This window comes from Leucopleurus acutus, assembly GCF_964270905.1.
Source record: "Leucopleurus acutus genome assembly, chromosome: 3".
Classification (NCBI taxonomy): domain Eukaryota; kingdom Metazoa; phylum Chordata; class Mammalia; order Artiodactyla; family Delphinidae; genus Leucopleurus; species Leucopleurus acutus.
Window position 1 is genome coordinate 60,065,016 of NC_139145.1, and position 23,701 is coordinate 60,088,716.

General features: G+C 39.0%; 1 protein-coding gene across 4 annotated transcripts in view; it reads right to left on the reverse strand.

Annotated features, from left to right (window-relative positions):
- MATR3 (matrin 3) overlaps nucleotides 1–23,701 on the reverse strand; it is a 48,242-nt gene that overhangs the window by 20,290 nt on the left and 4,251 nt on the right. For 2 of the 4 annotated variants that reach the window (XM_082837276.1, XM_082837274.1), the window contains exon 1: nucleotides 9,607–9,684. The exons of 1 other annotated variant lie outside the window; for it this stretch is intronic. The gene's annotated coding sequence lies outside the window, so the exon portion shown is untranslated. Of the gene's footprint in view, nucleotides 1–9,606; nucleotides 9,685–23,701 lie in introns of those variants that run through there. One more of the 4 variants, XM_082837277.1, reaches the window with a different exon arrangement.

A 23,701-nucleotide genomic window follows, 5' to 3' on the forward strand; every position in this document is an offset into this window, starting at 1 on the left:
TAGTTTAAAATATTAAACTTTATTAATGTAAAAACCAGGCAATATTCAATAGTTACAAGTCTATTATGGGACCAATTCCACCAATGACAGATTAAAGTAAGGAAACACTGGATGAAAACAGTGGTAGAAGAAGTATAAAAAAAAGTTGCAGGCAAGACTTTAGATTTTACAAAAAGATGTAACAAAGTTAAAAAGACACAGAAATGCTATCAGAGGTGACTGGAAGTACAGAAGATGTTTTTGCACACCAAGGAAGACGAATTTGAGAAGACACTAAAGAAACTAGTTCTAGATGAGATCCATTATGTAAACTACTTAGGCCTTAAGATTAATAAAGACAAGACTAAGTGTACATCATTGGATGAAGGTTTCTTTGATATGACTTTTAAATGCCATACAGAATGCCGGTTGAAATACTGTGTAAACATTGGTAGGACCCTCTAAGTTTTCATGTATACTTTGTTTAAAAAAAAAAATCAATACCATTAAGAGGGTTTTCCAAAATCAAAAATTCAATGTATAGAGGTTACTATTAATTGCAGCTTTGCCCTTCATTTGAGAGCCAAAGCTTTCTATTATTGAAAAGCCAGTCTTTTGAAAGAACTATTCTTTCCCTTAGGGAAATTATACTGCGGCATTATGATCGTATGTAAATATTTTAATTGATCATATTTTAAGGGAAATAAATGATTGTTGCATTACAGAATTATTTTTCTTTGTAGCATATATGAAAATGGTGGATCTGCAAAAAGGAAAGGTTAAGAGAAGTAAAGGTAAAAGGTGATAACCTTAAGACAAACAGAAAATGGATGTCAGAAAAACTAAGAAAAAGGGCAAGACAAACTATGTAAATCCCATGACAACTTGTAATTCTTAAGAATAACAATAGTTTTGTGACTCAGAGTTTCAACTTAAAATGCTCAGCTTCAACTTAAAATGCAGTCCCACACAAAGACATGAGAGTAGCATTACTGAAAAAGAACTTAAGTCAGACTTTTGATTGAAACAAAGTTCTTAAAAATCTTTTATTAGAACAAAGAAATTAAGAGAAATCAGACAAGACAGCACTGGTGCAAGAACATTTACAAAAAGTTCCTTTAGATCTTCGGTCAATGGTGAACATAAGACGAACAAGTCACTTTAAAAGGCTCCTTTAAGCAAGACCTACTGCCTATGAAAGTTAGCACAATACTGAGAGGTTTACTAAGTTACCAAGATTTTTAAAAAAGATTAGCTTCTTTTACTGTATTTTTCCCCCATCATTATAAAGTTGCCTTTTCATAGAGATTAATAAAGCTTGAAAATAATTCCTTTGAGATAACTAACCTAGAATGTAATATCAAAATCCAATTTACCCATTTAAATTCTTTATACAATAAATTCTAAATGCCCATTAATGCAGAATCTTTCACTTCCAAAAGAGAAAGTACCTCCACCCCACCCCCAACCAGGAAACATCAGAAAAAGAACGACTAATTAGGCTTGCTTTACAAATGCCATTTAACTACAATCTGATATTCAAATTCTCAATGAACAGATTTAAAGCTCATTTTAATACACAATTCTAAATTATTAACCTGGAACTTAAACCTAGTTCATGATATAAGTGCTACTAAAGATGTTAGCTTCACCTTCAACAGATGAACAAGTATCTGTATGTATGGTTAAGAAATAAGCTTCAGTTAATAATATTCAACCTCCACATTCCATTAATACTATCTGATACTCTTTATTGGATTTATTTTCTTCAACAATTAAAAGAAATGGAAAACTAAAATATTTCAGAAAACAAATGAAAGCTTAACACATCCAGAAAGTTCATGGAGAAAACAAAGTTGTTTCATATTTCGATTTCCTATGTAAAATAAAGATTACCTATTAGTCTTATTACATATTCATTCTTTCAAAGGGTTAGCAGGAAGTGAAATGACCATAAGCAGACTTTAGTTCTTTAGAAGACATTATAGAAAAAATCTTCAGCTTCTAAATTTAAAAATGCTACGTTTTAAAGGTATCTAATACCATCATATAGATCTTTATGTTTTCAATTGTGTGAAATAATCACTTCTTAAAAACATTTTTTTTTTTTTTTTTTGCGGTACGCGGGCCTCTCACTGTTGTGGCCTCTCCCGTTGCGGAGCACAGGCTCCGGACGCGCAGGCTCAGCGGCCATGGCTCACGGGCCCTGCATCGGCAGGCGAACTCGCAACCACTGCGCCACCAGGGAAGCCCAAAAACAACTAATTTTAAGATGGTATAATCATAAAGGCTTGTAGAGATGTTCAGGAAAGAAATATCCACTTATAATAACCCTTTAATCTCACATAAAAATTTAAGACACAACAGCCAAAAAACAATAGTTTCTTACAGTATTTTCCCCATCTGAATTAAAAACACAAAAGGGTGTTAAGAAATTTTCAGATTTTCCACGTTCTATCAAGGTCAAACACCCTTGCGATTTAACTTATTCATGCGAAAATATGCCAAATACACGTAGCAACCAACAATACCAATACAGTAAAAATGTCCTAACCATTTCACCAACAGATGGCAGGGACAGTTCACTATTAGTAATTTAAAGCATTGACTACTCTGATCAGAACTTTTAAAGCAAGCAACTGACTCATTTCCAATTAAAATACAGGGTTAGGTTAATTACTCCTTAAAGTTTCTCATTTATTAAATTTATAATGGCTTTATAAATAACTTATCAACATAGTTTCCATTTTAGAGTGTTAAGTAAATTTTCATTTTCACATTAGCTTATGTCACTATATGTTTTCCCAATATATGTTTATAACTTGTGTTTCATTTAAGGGTTTGATTTTTTAAAAAGATTGTTATCTGAGGAACTATTCAATTTTATATATTGAGCTTGAGCCACTTTAAAAACTTATTTTAGTCTGTGTTCTTCAGTGCCATAATCTTTCAGTATGGCATGCCTTTAAGTGACTTACAAGGTTTTTTTAAAAAAACAAACTGATTAATTTAAATAGTAAACCCCCTAGGAAATACTGTCCCAGATTCTTTTTTTAATTGAAGTATAGTTGATTTACAATACTATATTAGTTTCAGGTGTACAGCATAGTGATTCAGTATTTTTGCATATTATACTCCACTATAAGTTATTACAAGGTAACAGCTATTATTCCTTGTGCTATACCGTATATCCTTGTTGCTTATCCAGCTCTATTAATTTCAGTTTTGTATAAAGCAGTATGTGCCTCATCACACAATAAAGATAAAACCATATAAAGCATCGTGCCCAGGAAGGCTGAAAAACAAGTATTATTTTTAAATGCTTTAAGACTGTTGGTGTTAATCCAATCACAGACCTGGATTCAACTTCTTGATCCTTAGGCTAACACAGTACCTTCATCTGCTAAAATAGAAATCTTCACGGTAATCCACAGAAAGGGTTCCTTTTATTCAGACTTGGAACATTTTTCTTCTTCCTAGGTTTAAATGTTTTTCCTAGTGACTTTATCAACTAGACATTAAATATTTTCAGATTAAGCAATAGAGAAAACTGATTAAATTCATACTACAGGAAAGAAAATTATTCCATTTAACTGGCAATTTTGACTCTTGATTTGACCTAAGAACACTAACTTGGCTAACTCTCCTCTCTACTTAAAAGCAAAATTTGTGGTTTTTCTCAAGGCACCATTCTGCACTCTTAAAATTTTCCCCCTCCACTCACAACTTTATGATCTACTGCTCCTGCTTTCCACAAACATTTGTACAACTCTCTGATTTGATATAAACTGAGATTTTTAGAGCCCAAATGCCTGGATTTGATTCCCAGTTCTACTACAAAGTAGCTATGTGACCTTGGGCAAATTACTTAACATCTCTGTGTTTGTTCCCTCGTATGTAAAATGGGAATAAAAATAACACCCATTTAATAAGACTTGGTACATGGTAAGCACCATAGTGATCATTTACTTTATGCAATCTGATCCTCACAACCAATGAGAAATGAGAAGTAAAAGGACTGGCCCAGAGACATAAACACCTTTCACTTTCACTGCACTATTTCATATATCAACTATACTATCATGTCTCATCTCTTTCTATTTAAAGTCAGATTTAAAATCTGAACTTTGTTTCTGAACCAGAAGTCTGCTTTAAAAGACCAGATTTAAAGACTGGCAGTAACCTAGACAAATAAGACTGAAGAAGAGAAGTGGATTCTAGTGAAAGTAAACAAATTAAACCTCTTCCTTCTTCATTCTCTATTTCCAATCTACCTTTAAATTACCTTCTCATCCTTCAGAAATGCAGTCCATAACTCTCTATCTCCTCTGCCATAACCTTACCGGAGATACTCTGTCCTCTTGCCTTCCTGATGGCATCCGTGTATTGGATCCATGTTCACAGGTTTCAATATAAGCCTCCTAAAATATCACTCATTATTTTACTCTCTTCAAAAATATACTACTCGCGCCGCGGACTAACTAAGCCCGCAGGCGACAACTACTGAGCCTGCGCGAGAGAAGCCCACGCACTGCAACAAAGAGTAGCCCCCGAAAGCCCGCACACAGCAACGAAGACCCAACGCAGCCAATAAATAAATAAACACACACACACAACTCCCTACTACTTACCACATGAAGTCCACACTCAAATACAATTATTAGCTGGAATGTGTCTCTCCGTTCTCCATTTAATACTAGTAATTCTCTTAAGGCCCAGCACCACCCCCTGTATATCATACATTATACAAACCTGTGTGTATAAACACCAAAGTTTAGAAACGTTAACGAAACCTTAGATACCTTCTACCTACCAATTTCCAGTGATTCCTCCTCCCCTTCTGCAGTCTCTTGTTTTTAAGTCTTACCACTTAATAGACATATATCTTTTTAAACAGTGTTAATTTAGCATTTCTGAATTTTATACAAATTGGCTTAAAATGTATGTATTGCTTACTTTTTAAAACTGATTTACACATGGATTACATCTACATTTTCACTGCAATATAGACACCATTAGGGCACATACACTTATCTGTTTTGCAGATGATGCACATTTAGACTGTTTCCAATTTCCTGTCATTAACAAGAACGCTGTTATGAATATTTCTAGGTTTCCTGATGCTTAAGTGTAAAGTTCCCTCGTCCATTCTGCTTTCCCAGAATATCATAGCCCACACAAGGAAACATAGCTAAGCATTAAAATTGTTCTGTTGTTCCACATCTTTTCACAGCTAGAAAATTTTTTTTTTACTTTTTGATGTGAACCATTTTTAAAGTCTTTATTGAATTTGTTACAATACTGCTTCTGTCTTATGTTTTGGTTTTTTGGCCTCTGGGGGGGCACGTGGGATCTTAGCTCCCCCACCAGGGATTGAAGCCACACCTCCTGCATTGGAAGGCGAAGTCTTAACCACTGGACCGCCAGGGAAGTCCCAAGAATATTTTAAGTACAAACATTTGTACTTCTTTGCTATTACTGTTCCTTTCCCATCTACTGTGTGATTCAGGTGTTCAAACACTTGACTTTAAACTTTCACATATGGTATAAGCTCTTTTTTCAGTGACTATACCAAAGGGAGACGTTTAACATCCTAGAAATTCCCACAGAGAAAAAAAAAAGAACCCACCACACACATCACCTTTAAAGATCAGGAAGTTGTCTATTTCATTAACAATCTATGATACTACAAATCAAAGATCCTACTGAGACTCTAGTATCAACAGATTACTTTCCATATTTGCATTTACTGCTAACTGTGACAACTATAGGCATTTCCCCCCTCTCCGTTCTTCTTATCCAGCCGAATATCCAACAGCAAGAGCTGGGAAGACCTATCATCCCACCCCCCCCACCACGGGAACCCTCTGTTTTCCTACTAACGTGTTCTGACAGGTACCAACAACCACAGGCTATTGGTACTCTACAAAAGGCAGGCAGAGATTTGCTATTTAAAAAAGTTTCCAGAAAAAACCCAAGTATTTTATATCAATTAGCCTTAATCTTTGGAATAGTTTTAAAATCTTTAATAATTAAAAATTTTAAGTTAAAAATTTTAATTAAAAAGAATTGTACGTAAGCTTTCATTGCTACTTCATGTAAATTTTAATTTCAGCAATTCCTGAGCCTTTTTTATACAGACATTAGGGCTTGACCTACAACTGGAAAATCACATGGAGGCTGCAACACAAAGGTACTGCATCTATTCAGACCTGCCACAGTAATAAATTATATTCAGGTGAGGAAAAATAACACAGCATTTATCATATAACTTCTACTGTATTACAGTTTATATTTAAGCTTACAGTCAATATCATCTGCGATAAGTCAAAAGCTAAAGTACTTTAAAGGCTACCTATCCAAAGTCCTCTCAATCCACTGGCTTCTCTCTACTCTACCTTTATCCACTAAACAGCTTTTCTACCTATAAACCTTTTAACAAGCATGTCACGACCCTTGATCCTAATGGTCCAATGAGAAGACCCACTACATACCTAGGAATTTTAAATTAAAGCAATTTCCTGGATAGTGTTAATTAACCCTGGAATAACCACATATATAAAAAATTTCAAAACTACACTGTCTACAACCCTTCCACCTTACCCACAATGAATTTAGTATTGTCCATCCCAAACCTTAAGTCAGTCAAGTATACTTAGAACCTGTTGTCACAGTGTGGTACAATTTTAATACGATTCTAACTAAGAGAGATATATAAAAACAAAGCACAGACTTTTAATTAGAAGATCTGCTAAGAACACCACCTAACAGACCATTACCCAATTCTCTAGTTTTGATCATTTAAAAACAGCTAATGGCTGCAGTTCATATCATAATCTAATTATCAGTCCTAATTTTACATAAGAATGCCTTCAGATTTCTCTGTACACACATAATAACAAGGGTATCTTACACAAGCGTTTCTTTCTGTCACTTTTGAACACTCTGCACTTGATTTCAAGAAGCTGGCTCATTTCTATCTCAATTCCCCTCAAAAATACATGAGATCCTAAAAAAACAAAACATGAGATTCTGGTCTTTTCAGCAGTTCTAGCATTTACAAAAAATGATTCATTTTTCCTCATTACAAAAGTATAACGTCTTGTGGATTATTTCAGAAAAAAAAAGAAGGAAATACAAATGACCCACAATGCCAACATCCAGAGCCAAAATTTTGGGTATACCTCTATTTTTATGCTTATTTACACGTTCCTTGAAACAACAAAAAAAACATCAAATTTGGTATTAGTGGAGTTTTATTACACTTTCTTCCCAATGAGTACTATATTCCACTATAATTTTCCCATCACTACTCTCCTCTTAAAACACTTCTAAATAGCTGTATAGATTACCACTTGATGGCCACACTACAATTAGTAGATCTCCAAGTGTTTTATCTTCTGGATTTTTAATATGCTTAATAATCAACATTAACATTTATGTACACCAATCTTTGACACATTATTCCCTTATTTACAGGATAACTTCCTGTAAGTATAGTTCTTCCATTTTTAAGCCTATTTATTAAAACATGCAGAGCCTAAATCAAGTATCCAATCAAAATGCAAGCATTCTAGAACACACTGGCATCACTGCCATTGGTTAACTACATAACAACTTCCTTGGGGTTTAATTCTCTCTTCTATAAAATTAGGAATTTGAACTACCTGTTATTTCTTAAATTATGTAAGACATTTTCTTTGCATTCTTCGGTTGTTAAAGTTTGTTTAAATATCATTGACTTGTAATAATATTTGGCGTTTACACGTCCCTAAAAGCATTAGTAGAATTAGTTTGTTTAAAGACTCCTTTAACATACACAATGTTTTAAGGTCAAGGGTGGTTAAATCCTTCTGAATTAATTAGCTCAAAATGCTACGTAAAAGCAACTCCACTTACACAAAGCTGAAGAGATGTGTAAAGATGATAATGTGAAAACTTCCTTTCTGGGTAAAGCATACGCTAACGTTATCAACATATAACGTGAAAAGGAAGAAATGCCAATTTAAGGCACTTTCAACACAAAGCTTCTGGCTAACGATCTCTTTTCCAAGTCTTATTTACATGACAAACCAGAAGAACCTTCATGTAGTACTTCAATCGTGTTTAATTTTAAGTTCAGTTCAGTGTAAAAGTCACACAGCGTTTTTTGCAACAAAAATCTGTCCTCCCCTTCTTGTTTTCCACAACAATACTAACATGAAATAATTATGTCGAGAGACTCCGTAGGTGACTGAACCATTTAGCTTTTTAAAAGGAAATTTTATTTTGAACATGTATGAAAATTGCCTAAAATATAATTTTTGCCCGCTGAGTACAGCTGTTTAAATTTACCTGGGAGAAAACTGTTTTGTCGACTATCTAAAAATATTAAACCAAGCTCTGTTCAACACGCAGAACGCAGCATCAATGCAAAATCTCATGACTACGACGTGGGAAATCAACGACTCGCACACTATTCCAGCGCGTTTCAAAGACTAGAATTTCAGAATCGCCATAACTGTTCTAGAAATATCTGGCTGGAAAACTGTAACTGATCCAATAAGCCTATGCCACAGAATGGGGCCACAGAGCAGGATAAACACCTAGGAGATATTGCTCCGCCGTAAATGGGGAAAGTCCCCGTAGAACACACAACATGGCACAGCGCCGGCAACGAAAAGAACAACGATGCCGCGACTACACCAGGGTGTACTCTAAACCCTTTGTTTGGAAACCGGAAGGTCCCCACACCACGCCATCCTCTCTGGAGAACCCTAGACTGATAGTATTTTAATAAAGAGGAAAAGGAATGTGAGGTGACTCTCTAAACAACAAATCTCCTGCCTCGCAGCGCACTGAAAAAGGCTTTATCCACGACGCAATATGATAAACAAGCGTTAACGTTTCATTTTTCGGCCATTTTTACGCGATGGCGGGTGGGGGGAATTGTTTCTGAGGTCCGGCTAAAATCGCGCGCGCCTGTGTGTGGGCAGGGGAGGGGAGTCTTAGGGGGCGCTATGAAACGATGGGCGAGGAAAGCAGCGAAGGCCGCGACACCAGGAAAAAAACGCCGCTCAAACGGCCAGGCTTTTCAGAGTCTACGAAATCCTCCATTTTGGGACACATTTTCAGGCGCAAAAGGGAAAAAAACATATATATCTGGGGCTGGCCCTATCTTAACTATCCTCCCCAAACGGCAGGCCCCCTATGATTAGTCGGTCCCTCAGGCCTCGAGCGCTCCTCCCTTCCCCTCAGCGCTGCAGTCCGCGTGTAACGGGCTCGTCGTCCCGCCCCCGCCCACAGCAAGCCCAGGACGCAGGAAGCTCGGCCGACCGGCTGCCCTCTGCGCCCCCGACTCTCCCGCCGCACCCTGGGCCCTTGCCTGGCCGCGTGTCTCCCTCCGGGGCCGCTCACCTCCGCCGCCCGAGAAGGCTGGTTGCGCCGCCACTGCGCTCCTAACATGGCGGCCGCCGATCAGGCGGCTCACATACGCAGCGCGGAGGGAGGCAGAGCGGGCGAGCGGGAGCGAGCAAGAAAGGCGCGCCGCCGGCTCCCCGCGGCCCCTGTCGCCGTCGCTGCCTCCTCCCGGCGGACGCAGAGAGCCCCCGGCCACCCCACCCCAATTCTTACCCGCTTCTCGCCTACCTTAAGGAGAGGGAGAGGGAAGAGGAGAGGCACCTCTCTCCAAGCGAGCGGGACGCTGAGGCTCCCACAATCCCCCGCAGCAACGGCGCTGTAAGAGGTGGCAGCAGCGGCTGCAGCCCAAGAACAAACCCACTCTCGCGAGAGCTCGCCCCCACCCACCTCGGTCCCTTTCTGCCCCTCCCCCTACTCAGCGCGCGCACGTCGCTCGCGCCCTCAGCGGCGGTCGTTGTTCTCTAATCCTGTAGCCCGCTTATGGCGGGAAATGGAGAGGCGTAGCTTACAAGTTCGAGTCCCATTCCCCACAAAGGATTTTTCTCGACTCCCCCCATATTGCTGGGTGTAAAACTTAAAAAGAGTATGCGTTAGAAGCGAGTGGCAGGAATCCCTGGCCTAGACCCAATTTCTATCCTCTCTGGTATTATCTGATAATTTGCTGAGGGGTCGTAGTTAGGGCCACGAAGTGGGGACAGATACCATTCTGAGTGGTTTTTGATTTCAGATATTTCATGCAGAGTCATTGAGGAGAAAGACAGCTATTGAAAAGACCGCCGCAGCCATTTGGTGAATTTGAACGTAGAACACTCTTCAAGTACCCCATGAGCAAAGGAGTATATAGCACATGTGGAAATCCTGAGAAATTGTATAGATAAGGCCGGAGGAAAGGGCCCCTGGGGTTTCAAGTTTAAACGCAGAGGGACAGGCAGTCAACTGACACCTGAGGTAAATTAGTGAATACAAGTCAGACTAATAGCCCTGAAAATTTTAAAATCTAGAGCATGCTAACTCTGATTCGTGTCTTTGAAAAGTCATTCTGGGTCTACTGTGAAGATATCGGAGGGGGAAAAGATGGAGAAGAGCAGAGACCTGTAGAATGTTGAAGAGATCGTTTGGGACAAAAAGCAAATCTTACAATCAGGTAGAGCTGAATGGCAAAAGAGACCAAGTGAGTAGAGGTAGGGGAAAAAAGCGAAGAGGCGGGAGGCAGAGAAATTGTACTGCCTTGACAGCCCAGCCAAAGTACTTAAAGGCCAAAATGATCAACAGGGTCAAATGCTATCAAGAGGTCAAGACTAGGACTAAAAACATCTACAAAAGATTTAGCAACTTGGACTTCCAGTAAAGTGGGAGAGGAAGTCAGAGGGGAGGTGCTGAGTGTATGGAAAGCTGTAAGAGGGAAACTACCAAATGCAGAAAAAGTGGCTATGAAGAGAGGAGAAAGCAGGGTCGGGGAAGATTTTTGTTTTACTATGGGAGAATTCTGGGCACAATTAAAATGTTTGCAGAAGAGTTATCTTAGGAAAGCACTGGTTGAAAAAAAAAACAGGAGAAGGGATAACTCATATTGGACACTACTCAAAGGATGGGATCTGAAGAAAGGAGACATGTCTTTACTGTAACAGGCGGTATGGAGAAGATGGTGCGGAGTTTTCATTAGGAATTATAGTCAGGTGACTTCAATTTTCTGTGACTAAGCCATCTGTGGAAAGGGCTAGAGTTGCATGAAGGAATATTTTTAAATAGCCGTTGTGAAGAGTGAAACTGTAATCCCACATCTCCATTATGTTGCATGATTTTCTACAGGCTTTGAGAGGGCATTTGGTAGAATACATCAAGAACTGGGGTTCCCCTGAATAAGTAAGGCTTAAGCCCACTACATAGTTAACTTTGGAATGAAATTTAGGGATATCCTAAATGTTCAGTGAATCTTGGGTCCTCCTTCACTTGAAACCAGATCTGCTTTCTACTCTGAGTCTTTGATTCCAACTGACTTTGGATAAGACTTCACTTTATGTTCTCCCCAGATCTTAGATGAAAAAGAGAGGCTCTGCTTCTCTGGAGACAGAAACATGAATGCATGCTTAGTTCAGATATGCACTTAACCATGCTTTTGTACAGGCTGTTAATGCAATCTGGTGGTCGTACAAAGAAGGAAAGGCAGACTTTTTCAATTGAGTAATTATTTATTGAGGATCTGCTTAGTGGGTCAACAGCAAAAAGACACATTGGAAACCAAACTGATACAAGATTTCAGTGATCAAATGCCAATTTCATGAAAGACAGTGTACAAGGGTGGGTATATAATGATGGATAAGACAGATTACCAGCTCTTGAGGATCCCAGTCAGATCAAGATTGGAAAAGGAGTCTGGCCTCAAGGTGGGCCTGGCTATGAGAAGAGATGGATCAAGAGCTCTATTCACATTTGGGTTTCTTGGCAGTGGGTGTGGTACACCAGGGATGATGAAGAGGCTACGAAGCAAGTATTTGTGCTGAGACTTTGAAAGGTCTAAGTGACAAGTTTGAAATAAGGCTTTAAACACCAGGATACAGTCTACATTTGAGCTAATAATGAATACCTTTCAAAGTTTTGAGCAGAAGAGTCGTATTGATTGAGGACATATATTTTGACACCACTAAGTAGCTGATAATGCATTATAATTCTGAGAGTAAAGTACCATTACTCTTTTTTTACATAAGAGATTAAGAAAGCTTGCCTAAGGTCATGTAGCCAGGATTTGAACTCCATTCTAAATAAATCCAAACCCAGAGCTTTAAAGCATTATATTGGATTGCCTTCAGCAAAGCTGTGGTCTCAGAATCTCCTGGCAGTCCACCATCTACTTCTTAAATAGATTAAATGCCCTGGAACCAGGCCATTTCAATACTTTAGGCTATTTAAAAACAGAAAACTGTTAACCAGTGGCTATTTTTTAGCAGTGGCAAGGGAGGGGAAGTGGGCTTAAAAAAGGGTTTTGGGGGAATTCCCTGGTGGTCCAGTGGTTAGGACTCCACATTTCCACTGCAGGGGTCCTGGGTTCGATCCCTGGTCAGGGAGATCCCACAAGCCATGTAGCAGCGAGGGCAAAAATAAATGAAAAAAATTTTTTTGAATAAGGAATACATATAATAAAATTCAAAGCACACAACAAAGAGTTTTCCCCAACCACTACTCCTTTACATAAAGGCAACCACTATCAACCATTTGTGTATTTTAAGGATTTCCTATAAACATAAACATTTATACACACACACACACATATACGCTTGTGAATTAAAGATTGCCACAAATAATCCTTTTCTGCACTTATGAAACAGTAGCATCAATTTCCCCCTTACCTGCCCTCTGTAAGGGCCCTGTAATTGGCTTTTAACAATAGAACACAGAAGTGATTTTAAGATCTACTTTCATCCACTTGGAAGTCAAGTGCCATGCTGTGAGACCACATCAAAAGAATCGAGGTGCTTCAGTCAACAGCCCCAGCTGAGCTCCCAGGTGACAGCCAGTGGCATCTGCTAGCCAAAGTGAAGCCTCCAGATGGCAGTAGCCCCAGACAAATCCATGTGTAACAACACAACCACCCAGCAGAGCCCAATTAACCCACAGAATTTTAATACTTGTTTGAACTACTAAGGGTTTTTTTAGTAGATTTTTTTTTTCAAAAAATTTTTTGGCTGCATTGGGTCTTTGTTGCTGTGGGCAGGCTTTCCCTAGTTGTGGTGTGATCTATCTTCCCGGGCCAGGGATTGAACCCATGTCCCCTGCATAGGCAGGTGGATTCTTAACCATTGCACCACCAGGGAAGCCCCTGAACTACTAAGTTTTAAGGTGGTTTAAAATGTGGTGACACACCAAAGTCTTATATTCCTATTTTCTGCTATTCAAAGCATTAGTATTAAAAAGTTTAGGTACAGGAACTCCCTGGAGGCCCAGTGGTTAGGATGCGGCACTTCCACTGCAGTGAGCATGGGTTCGATCCCTGGTGGGGGAACTAAGATCCTGCACACCACATGGTGTGGCCAAAAATCAAAGGTTTATGTACATATTACCCTATACATGTCAAAGTCTATGTGCAGTTTAAAATAAACCCCTCATTTTCTAAACCTATGCTGTTGCTGTACAACAGCCATAATCTACACTCACTTTCTCAATCTTACTATCTATAGTTAACTAGTGGACAGTTTGGAGAAAATTTGTCATTGCAGAACTTTAAATTATATAGTGCTGTTCTAGAGCAGTGGTCAGGCAAAATTTCTGTAGTGTCAAATGGCATTTTAGGCTTCAAGGCCCATAGTCTGTCAGAAGTACTCTGCACTTGTGCAAAACCAGCCATGATTGGTGAATAAATGAGCATAACTATGTTCTAATAAACATAAATATTGGAATTTTAGTTGAAACTAATTATTCCTTGATAACATCAAATTCTATTTGTAAATCTGATTGCTGGAAAATGGAATTTAAGCTATGGATTTTACTTGCATTAACTAGGGTTAAGCATCACTTAACTGTTTATATCTTTTGCCATTACCTATTGGGTTGTTGAGCTTTTACCTTAGTTTATAGGGGCTGTATTAAAGAAAAATTAACTCTTGGCAAACATTTTATTGGTTGTTTGTTTTTCCAACATTTTATTGGTTGTTTGTTTTTCCATACAAAATTTTTAAAAATCTAGACATCATCCAGTCTTTTTAAGTATTCATTTTGTTTTTTTCACTTAGAAGGCAAAGCTACTACACAATTATAGATACCTTGTTTTCTTCTTGAACTTTTTAATGTTTCAGGATCTATTTTTGTATTCCCTTAATTGTTCCATTCATAGAGTAGTCTACTCAGGTTGCCAGTATCACCCTTTTTTTTTTGGCTGCACCATGTAGCATGCAGGATCTTAGTTCCGCGACCAGGGATCAAACCCTTGGACGGCCAAGGAAGTCCCCATCCTGTCTTATTATTTTAACATCTGGTAGAGCTAGTTTTCCTTTATGACTCTGGTTCTAATAGTATATTATTCGTAATAATTCTTAATATTATGGTTTTCCCATATGAATGTTAGAATTAACTTGTCTACTTCCAAAAATTATCCTGTTATTTTTAATGGGATTTTAATAAACTTATACTTTTCTTTAGAATTATTATGTTGAGATTTATTGGACATGGTATGACTTCCATTTAAGGTCTCATTTTTGTCATTTTAATATTTTCTTCATATATAACTTATACATCTTTTTTTTTTTTTTTGTGGTACGCGGGCCTCTCACTGTTGTGGCCTCTCCCGTTGTGGAACACAGGCTCAGTGGCCATGGCTCACGGGCCTAGCCTCTCCGCGTCATGTGGGATCTTCCTGGACCGGGGCACGAACCCATGTACCCTGCATCGGCAGGCGGACTCAACCACTGCACCAACAGGGAAGCCCCTCCATGTCTTTTTAATGATTCCTAGCTTTGTCTTCCTTCCAGTTTATCTTCAAACTGATTACTTGCTACTTCAATGGATTATTTTCAGTTGACACAGCATTTAAGAAAACTTATTATCTACAACTGATTTTTACCTTTTTCCCCATTTATACATTTTCTTCTCATACCTCTTTGCCTTTGATAGTACCCTTGAACAAAGCTTTCTGTTTTAATCGGAACAGTTCTAGGGTTCCCGTATTAAGCATCACACAGGCTTTCAGAATAAGATACATTTTACCAGGCTTGGAATCCTGACTCTCAGCAATTTTAGTAAATGCCATTTTAGCATGTTGGGATAATATGTATCTTTTATTGAGATCAATTAATTGCAAATATTTTTGATGTATTCTTAAAATAATCTAGGAATAATGTTATATTTTTATATAATGGTTTATCTATTAAGGTCTTTATGTCCCTAATTTAGCAGTTATATTCCACTATATATGTGAAACAGAAAAGAGAATCCAACTCCCATCCTCTAAAAACATAAATTCTTGAGGAATTTTTAAATGTCTTGAAATTCTTATTCTGACCCTCTCATTGAGCCCAGTTTAGTAGCACAGGCACTGGAGAATTTTAATAAAATATGATAAACCCTACCAAAGAGAAAAGCTAGGGGTGGGGATGTGTGACATCTTTCAGGGACTACTGAAATGCTTTTCTTGCTTCTAGTCTCTTACACATAACAAATGCCAAATACCTTGTTTCAGGCCATCGGCATCTTGGCCACTATTGCTGTAGCTTGAGGAAGCTTCCTTTTGCTGTTAACATACATAGAACATATCCAGACATAGCCTTTACCCTTGCTTTTAAAAGGAGTCTCCATTAGGGACTTCCCTGGCAGTCCAGTGGTTAAGACTCTGAGCTTCTAATGCAGGGGGCACAGGTTCGATCCCTGGTCGGGGAACTAAGATCCCATATGCCACGCAGTGCGGCCAATAAATAAATAAAATAAAATAAAATAAAAGGAGTCTCCATGTACTTCATACTTCCTCTCATAGCACCCAGGAGTCTCTGTTAGGCTGAATGAGGTTGATGATTGAAGCTATTTATGAGAATTAGTTGGAAGGGAACTATACATGAAAGCCCCAAACCAATCACTAGTTTTGAAGTCAGATTCAGTGACCACCACCATAGTTCCTGGACCAGCTGTGTGACCTTGGGCAAATAACAGCATGCACCTTGTAGGGCTGTTGAGAGGATTAAGAGATGTATAGAATGAATTTAGCAGTTTTGGCCCATGGTCAACATGCAGTAAATATTCTCCGTATTCTGTGTCCTGAAGTGTATTTACATAAATATACTAAAATGACAAAACCATAGAATCAAAGATTATTCACTTTTATAGAGCTCCAGAGTAAACATGTTAAAATTATCCATTTAAATCTGGTTATAAGTTTTATCCTGGCACCTACTTGTCAGTGCAATGACTGCTTAGTAAGAGAGGTTCTACAAGTTATAATTTAGAAAGATGTTTCAAAAATTTTCTTCAACATAAAGACACTTACAGATTATCAAAAAAAGTTTAAAAGGCCACACGTTTTAGTTAAAAGATGTCTCAAATTTGAACAACAAATCCTCTGCAATTCCATTATTTTCATATAACACTTTGAAGCTAAATTTAGTTTCAAATAGTTAGGCACTGTTATATCTTTAGAGTCCACCAGCAAATGATTTAGAAACCCAACATCTTTGTTTCCATGATTTTTCTTTTCAAAATTAAACAAAACCAAACCAGCACTGTTATTATCCTTACTTACTGGGGTATTGTTAAAAAGTAGGATATGCCTATGGCCTTACTCTATATTGGGTACCTAATGACACACTGATACTAATATTTACCAGTTGAGGCTCTTTAGTCAGCTGTCAGTAGAATTGAGGCTGCTTGGCTATATGGGAGTGAGGTAAACCTGTAAAAACTGGTGAATAATATCTTTCAAAGGACTGTTACACGGCATGGGGCTATCTAGCTCCGCAGTAAAACATGGTACAATGACACATAAAATGGGTGCTCAGTCAGGGAGGGTGGCTTCTCTGCTTAAGTGCTGCCTGGGCTGAGATCTCAAAGTAGACAAAGTGGAAAAGGAAGATGGAATGGGAAAGGGAAACAGCATGTGCAGAGACCTAGATGCAAAAGGACTGAAAGAAACCAGCATGTCCAAAATAAAATCTGAGGGTGGTAAACATGAGAGGGCTACACTGTGTCTTGTTCATCATGTATCCCCAATGTCTAGCAGAGTTCAGTTCATAAAAGCTGTAAAGCCATAAAAAGGGTGAGTTAAATGCCTAGTCTTCTGACAAGATGAGTCAATAGCATAGGTTATTTACTCATCTTCCTCTAACTCAGCCCGGGAGATATTATACACACAAATAAGAGGGAGGTTAGGGATGTGAGAAACTATGAAGAGTCCCCTGGATCATGATTGGGCCCTACTATACAGGGGCAAGAAATGGAAGCCCAGTGTAGAAAAGGGTAGAGTGCCATGGGAGTAGGGGTTGTGCCATAGGCTGGCAAAGAACTCTCCTGGGGTGGCCAATATACTGTAACCATTAGCTCCTGGAGTTCTCCTCTAGAGAATTACAACTGAGGGGAAGAAGAGGAAGTTCTACCATCTGCCATTCTGGTGAAGTCCAGATTCTAACTCACAGGCTCTGTGCCTTGAGGACATCTCTACTTTCCTTCAATTCATTAGTACACTAGGGCCTGGGCTTGGCTCCTCCCTACCACAAGCTGATACAAAATTTCCATCCTCTTCTGTGAGCTCACAGGGTAAAAAAAATCAGTCATTTGGGGAATACAGCATCTACTATAAAAGACAACAGCCTCAACCAGTATTCTAAATGAAAGAGAATAAACAAAGACCATAGACTAAGACATGCTGAGTACTAAAAATGGAATGTTCATAAATCATAGCAGTGTTTTCTTAGGTCAGTCTCCCAAGGCAACAGAAATAAAAGCAAAAATTTAAAATGGAACCTAATCAAACTTTTAAGCTTTTGCACAACAAAGGAAACCATAAACAAAATGAAAAGGCAACCTACAGAATAGGAAAAAATATTTGCAAATGATGCTACGGACAAAGGCTTAATTTCTAAAATATACAAACAGCTTGTACAACTCAGTATCAAAAAAACAAACAACCCAATCAAAAACTGGGTAGAAGATCTAGATAAGACATTTCTCTAAAGACATACAGATGGTCAATAAGCACATGAAGATGCTTGACATCACTAATTATCAGAGAAATGCAAATCAAAACTACAATGAGGTATCACTTCCCACCAGTCAGAAGGGCCATCATTAAAAAGTCTACAAATAACAAATGCTGGAGAGTGTGTGGAGAAAAGGGAACCCTCCTATACTGTTGGTGGGAATGTAAATCAGTGCAGCCACTATGGAAAACAGTATGGAGGTTCCTTAAAAAACTAGAGTTGCCATATGATCCAGGAATCCTGGGGATATATCTGGAGAAAACTCTAATTTGAAAAGATACAAGTGGGACTTCCCTTGTGGCACAGTGGTCAAGAGTCCACCTGTCAATGCAGGGGACATGGGTTGGATCCCTGGTCTGGGAAGATCCCACATGCCGCAGAGCAACTAAGCCCGTGCACCACAACTACTGAGCCTGCGCACCACAACTACTGAAGCCCGCGCACCTAGAGCCCGCGCTCTGCAATGAGAAGCCCGCACACCACAACAAAGAGTAGCCCCCACTCACAGCAACTAGAGAGAGCCTGTGTGCAGCAACAAAGACCCAACGCAGCCAATAAATAAATAAATAAATAAATAAATAAATAAATAAAATGAAGATACAAGAACCCCAATGTTCATAGAAGCGCCATGTAGCTGACAGGACCTAGAAGCAATAACACTTCAGTATCTAGAGCACATCTAGCACCCAGATCTTGGTTCCTTAATACCATTCTCCAATAAAGGAACCATGACTCCTTAGATAAATGGCTAACTCTGGGACAGGAAAGATATAAGGTGAACCTGGAGCATCTTATGATGCCATAAAGTGAGAAGTGTTTAAAAACAACAGCACAATGATGGGGGCATATTGAAGGGACACAGGAGTCAACTGTAAGAGCTCCCAGTGGCCAAAGATGCCAACACTTTGAACAAAATTAAGTTTATTACTGGATTATTTCCCAAAGCATAAAATGAATATCCATGAGTCCATAGTTGTAGAAATAAATTTAATAAATGAGGGAAGAGACCAATTACTTTCTATAGAATTTCAATTAATTGATGTAAACATTTCACCCTTAAGAATACCACAACTCCATACTACTATATATAAAATAGATAACTAAGAACCTACTGTATAGCACAAGGAACTCTACTTAATACTCTGTAGTGACCTATACAGGTATAGAATCTAAGAGTGGACATATGTATATGTATAACTGATTCACTTTGCTGTACAGCAGAAACACAACATTGTAAATCAAATATACTCCAATACATGTATATATTTATAAAGAAAGAATACCACAACTCCACTCTTCTTATGTGTGGGCTGCACAGTGACTTCATTCCAAGGAGTACAGCACTGGGGAGAGGGGGTAACTTTACAGTGGAAATACCTGAAAATATGACCTCAGCCACATGATCAAGGTTAACATCAATAGTAATAAGTCATGTTGATAGTATGTACCCTTGATATGGGAGGAGAATGGTACTGTGGTCTTCCTTTCAAAATCACTTAAGATTTTGAAATCCTAATTATGAGAAAATCCTAATTATGAGAAAAACTCAAACTAATTGAGAAACTCTACAAAATGCCTTACTCAAAACTTGAGGTCATCAAAAACAAGGAAAGTCTAAGAAGCTGTCACAGCCAAGAGAAGCCTAAGGAGACATGATGACTAAATGTAATATCGTCAATGGGATCCTGGAACAGACAAAGGACACTAGGTGAAAACTAAAGAAATGTGAATAAAGCATGAACTTTAGTCAATAATAATGTACCAATATTAGCCTATTAATTGTGACATATGTACTATACTAATATGTTAACATTAGGAGAAACTGGGTGCAGGCTACATGTGAATTCTTTGTACCATCTTCACAACTTTTCTGTAAATCTACAACTATTCTAAAATGAAATAAATTTCAAGGTCCATTTTATCACCCTTTTCCCAGGTAACAGTTAAGTCACCCTTAAAAAGCAGTATAAAATGTTCTTACACCCCAAAGGGCTTATAATGGAGATTAGGGAGAGCTAAAGTAACAGGGACTCCTTTGAACCAGGCTTTAGGATCCTAAATTGACAAATATATGACCTAGCATGTTGGGTCATTAAAAGTGTTCCTAAATAACAGTAAAGAGAAAGGTGTTGCTAAGCAGACATTCTAAGTATTACAGTTGATTTGTTAATTCAGTGAAGTTGTTTTCCAAGAGAATATTGACAGGTCCATTAACTGAAGCTGTTCATAAAGCCCTAATTAAGCAACAAGACTCACAAGAGCCACTGTCACTGTTTTAGGTTCTTAATTAGTTGTTCTTACCAGGTTGTTTTCTTTTGTGTGAACTCCTAGGCACTGAGCCACCTTTTTATGTCCCTTTGGGGCCTGCAGAATTTATTCCTCTGGGGTTTTTGTTTTCCTGATTAAAATTTGAGATATAATCCAAAATTTCAATGTAAATATTCATTGACAAGTTTCTTTCAACCCTGAAAGAAGGAAAATAAATTGACAGGCGCCAGGGATAGCACTCAATACTTGGGGCCCCCTACTCATCCTGCTTTATTTTTCCCTCTTAATATAGTACAGGACATGAAACTTGAGCAGAGCAATGAAAAGGGGCACTTGTGTTTACTAACTGCTATCTATGGCAGGAGGTGGCAGCTTGGATATTTACAGACCAATATCTGCTAGTCCAATTTCAGTTTTCATTGCAGCATGGGAAAAGGGTGATGGCAAAAGAGAAGGAATGGATAAAAAGCTACTCTGACATGTGTAACTTCATCTTAGACTCGATAGGAAATCTTAAAAAAATGAAATCAAGCCAACAGGGAGTAGTAAGTGACCAATTAACTTATCAAGTAGGAAATCCCATTAAATTATTTTAATGTGCATGATTAAGCCACTGAAACCTCCTGGGGTATTGAATACAGGCACAAACACCAAATGAATTTTCCCTTTTCAAGTAGCAACATAGGGGGCCCCTCCCTGCACCTGGGTAGCTTTACCATGCTCAGGAAAGCAATCTGTATGCTCAGAGGAACTTGAGATCCCAGATTTTAAACCCCGTCTATTCATGATATATAAAATTTTCCTCTTTCCTTTGGGACCATTTCTATTTCACTACCTAGGGTTGAGTCTGATCAGCTTCTGCTGGAAACCAGATTGCTATTCTTTCTTAGGGCCTCTTCTTTAGGTGTACATTAAAAGAGAAAACAATTATAAGTAACTCATTTAAAAAGTATATACAACAAACACCAAACACAAGAAATAAGGACTATCCTACTACTGGATAATTTACTAAAGTCACCTCAGTCCTCTAAAAGGAGTTTAATACCATATGGTAAAAGCTTGCTCTAAGGCAAAGGTATTGATAACATAATTTTTCAGGGACACATGTTGGTACTGGCCCTAAATCTGTCACAAATGAGCTGTAAACTCCCAAGGCCTGAATTTCATTCCCTAAAACAGAGTTTGGTAATTCTGGCCTGCCATCTGTTTTTGAAAGGCTCTAAAGCTTAGCATGGTTGAGGGGAATTTTTTCTTTCAACACTGAAAATTTTACTTTCAGTGTCCCTAAATAAAGTTTTTTTTAAAAAATAAATTTATTTGATTTATTTATTATTTTTGGCTGTGTTGGGTCTTCATTGCTGCACGCGGGCTTTCTCTAGTTGCAGCGAGCAGGGGCTACTCTTCATTGTGGTGCGCGCGCTTCTCACTGCAGTGGCTTCTCTTGTTGTGGAGCACGGGCTCTAGGCGCGCGGGCTTAATTGCTCCATGGTATGTGGGATCTTCACGGACCAGGGCTTGAACCTGTGTCTCCTGCATTGGCAGGTGGATTCTTAACCACTGTGCCACAAGGGAAGCCCCCTAAATAAAGTTTTATTGAAACACAGTAATGCTCATTTGTTAACATATTATCTATGGCTGCTTGCACACTGCAATTACAGAGTTGAGTAGTTGCAACAGATACTATATGTTGTACAAACCTAAAATATTATCGGGCCCTTTACAGCAAGTTTGCCAACTCCTGCTCTAGAACACAACTGTAAACTTCCTGCATTGGTAGAAGTATCTTCTAAACTGGCCACTAGGTAGTCACTAAATACTGATATGGAGAAATGGATTTTATTTGTCAATTTAAATCCACATGTAGTGTACAGCAGAGCTCTAGAATATGAGGGCTTAGTTTAAGTCTTGGACTTTTTTTTTTTTTGGCCACACTGCACGGCTTGTAAGATCTTAGTTCCCTGACCAGGGATTGAACCCAAGCCCCTTGAAGTGGAAGCCTGAAGTCCTAACCACTGGACCGCCAGGGAAGTCCCAAGCCTTGGACTTAAGAGTAATCATTCTTCTCTAAAATTCTAGTTCTCGCCATAATTTTCTTTTAAATAAATTTATTTTTTTTTGGCCATGTTGGGTCTTTGTTGCTGCGTGCGGGCTTTCTCTAGTTGCGGTGAGCAGGGGCTACTTTTCGTTGTGGGGCACAGGCTTCTCATCGTGGTGGCTTCTCTTGTTGCGGAGCATGGGCTCTAGGCACGAGGGCTTCAGTAGTTGTGGCACGTGGGGCTCAATAGTTGTGGCTCGCGGGCTCTAGAGCGCAGGCTCATTAGTTGTGGCGCACGGGCTTAGTTGCTCCGCAGCACGTGGGATCTTCCCAGACCAGGGCTCGAACCTGTGTCCCTGCATTGACAGGCAGATTCTTGTCCACTGCGACACTAGGGAAGTCCTGCCATAATTGTTTTAGAATTTTAAGTATTCCCACCTATAAAGAAAACCTCACTCCTCTTTTTCCTTTAGTCTCACACTCTGATCACACTCTCAGTACTTCTGACACCAGATGTGTGGGTGTTTTTCCCACACCAAGAAAATCTTGTCACCAGCTGGGTGTCCTGCAATTTAACTCAATTCTGACAATGTCTACACCTAGAGATAACTTCAGATCCCAGAGGCCAAGGGCACAGTCCCACAAGACTGCCCCTTCTCCACTTCAGATGCCAGACACAAGTCCAGGTTGTTAACCTGTACTTCTGACAGAAAGGCTGTAAGTCAGAGATTGCCACAGCCTCCTCCCTGGGTTTGACTAATTTTTGCTAGAGTGGCTCAAAGAGCTCAGGAAAACAGCTTACTGTTTACCTGTTTATTATAAAAGGATACGATAAAGGATACAAAAGAACATCCAGATGGAAGAGATGTGTAGGACAAGGTATGTGGGAAGGGACGCCACTCTCCCAGCAGCTCAACGTGTTGTTCACCAACCTGTTAAGTTCTCTGAACCCCATACTGTTAGAAGTTTTATGGAGGCTTCATTATGATCATTAACTCCATCTCCAACCCCTCTCCCCACTCTGGAGAATGAGTGTGTGTCTGAGCGGGGTGTGTCTGAGCGGGGTGTGTGTGTGTGTGTGTGTGTGTGTGTGTGTGTGTGTGTGTGTGTGTGTGTGTGTGTGTGTGTGTGTGTGTGTGTGTGTGAGAATTCTAAGCTCTAATCATTGCCTGGTCTTTCTGGTGACCAGCCCCACCAGAACAAAAGACATACATCACCCAGGAAGTTCCAAGGGATTTAGGAGCTCATTGTCAGGAGCCACATTCAAAGACCAAATATTAGAACAAAAGATGCTCCTAGTGCTCTGATCACTTAGAAAATCACAAGGGTTTTAGGAGCTGTACCAAAAACC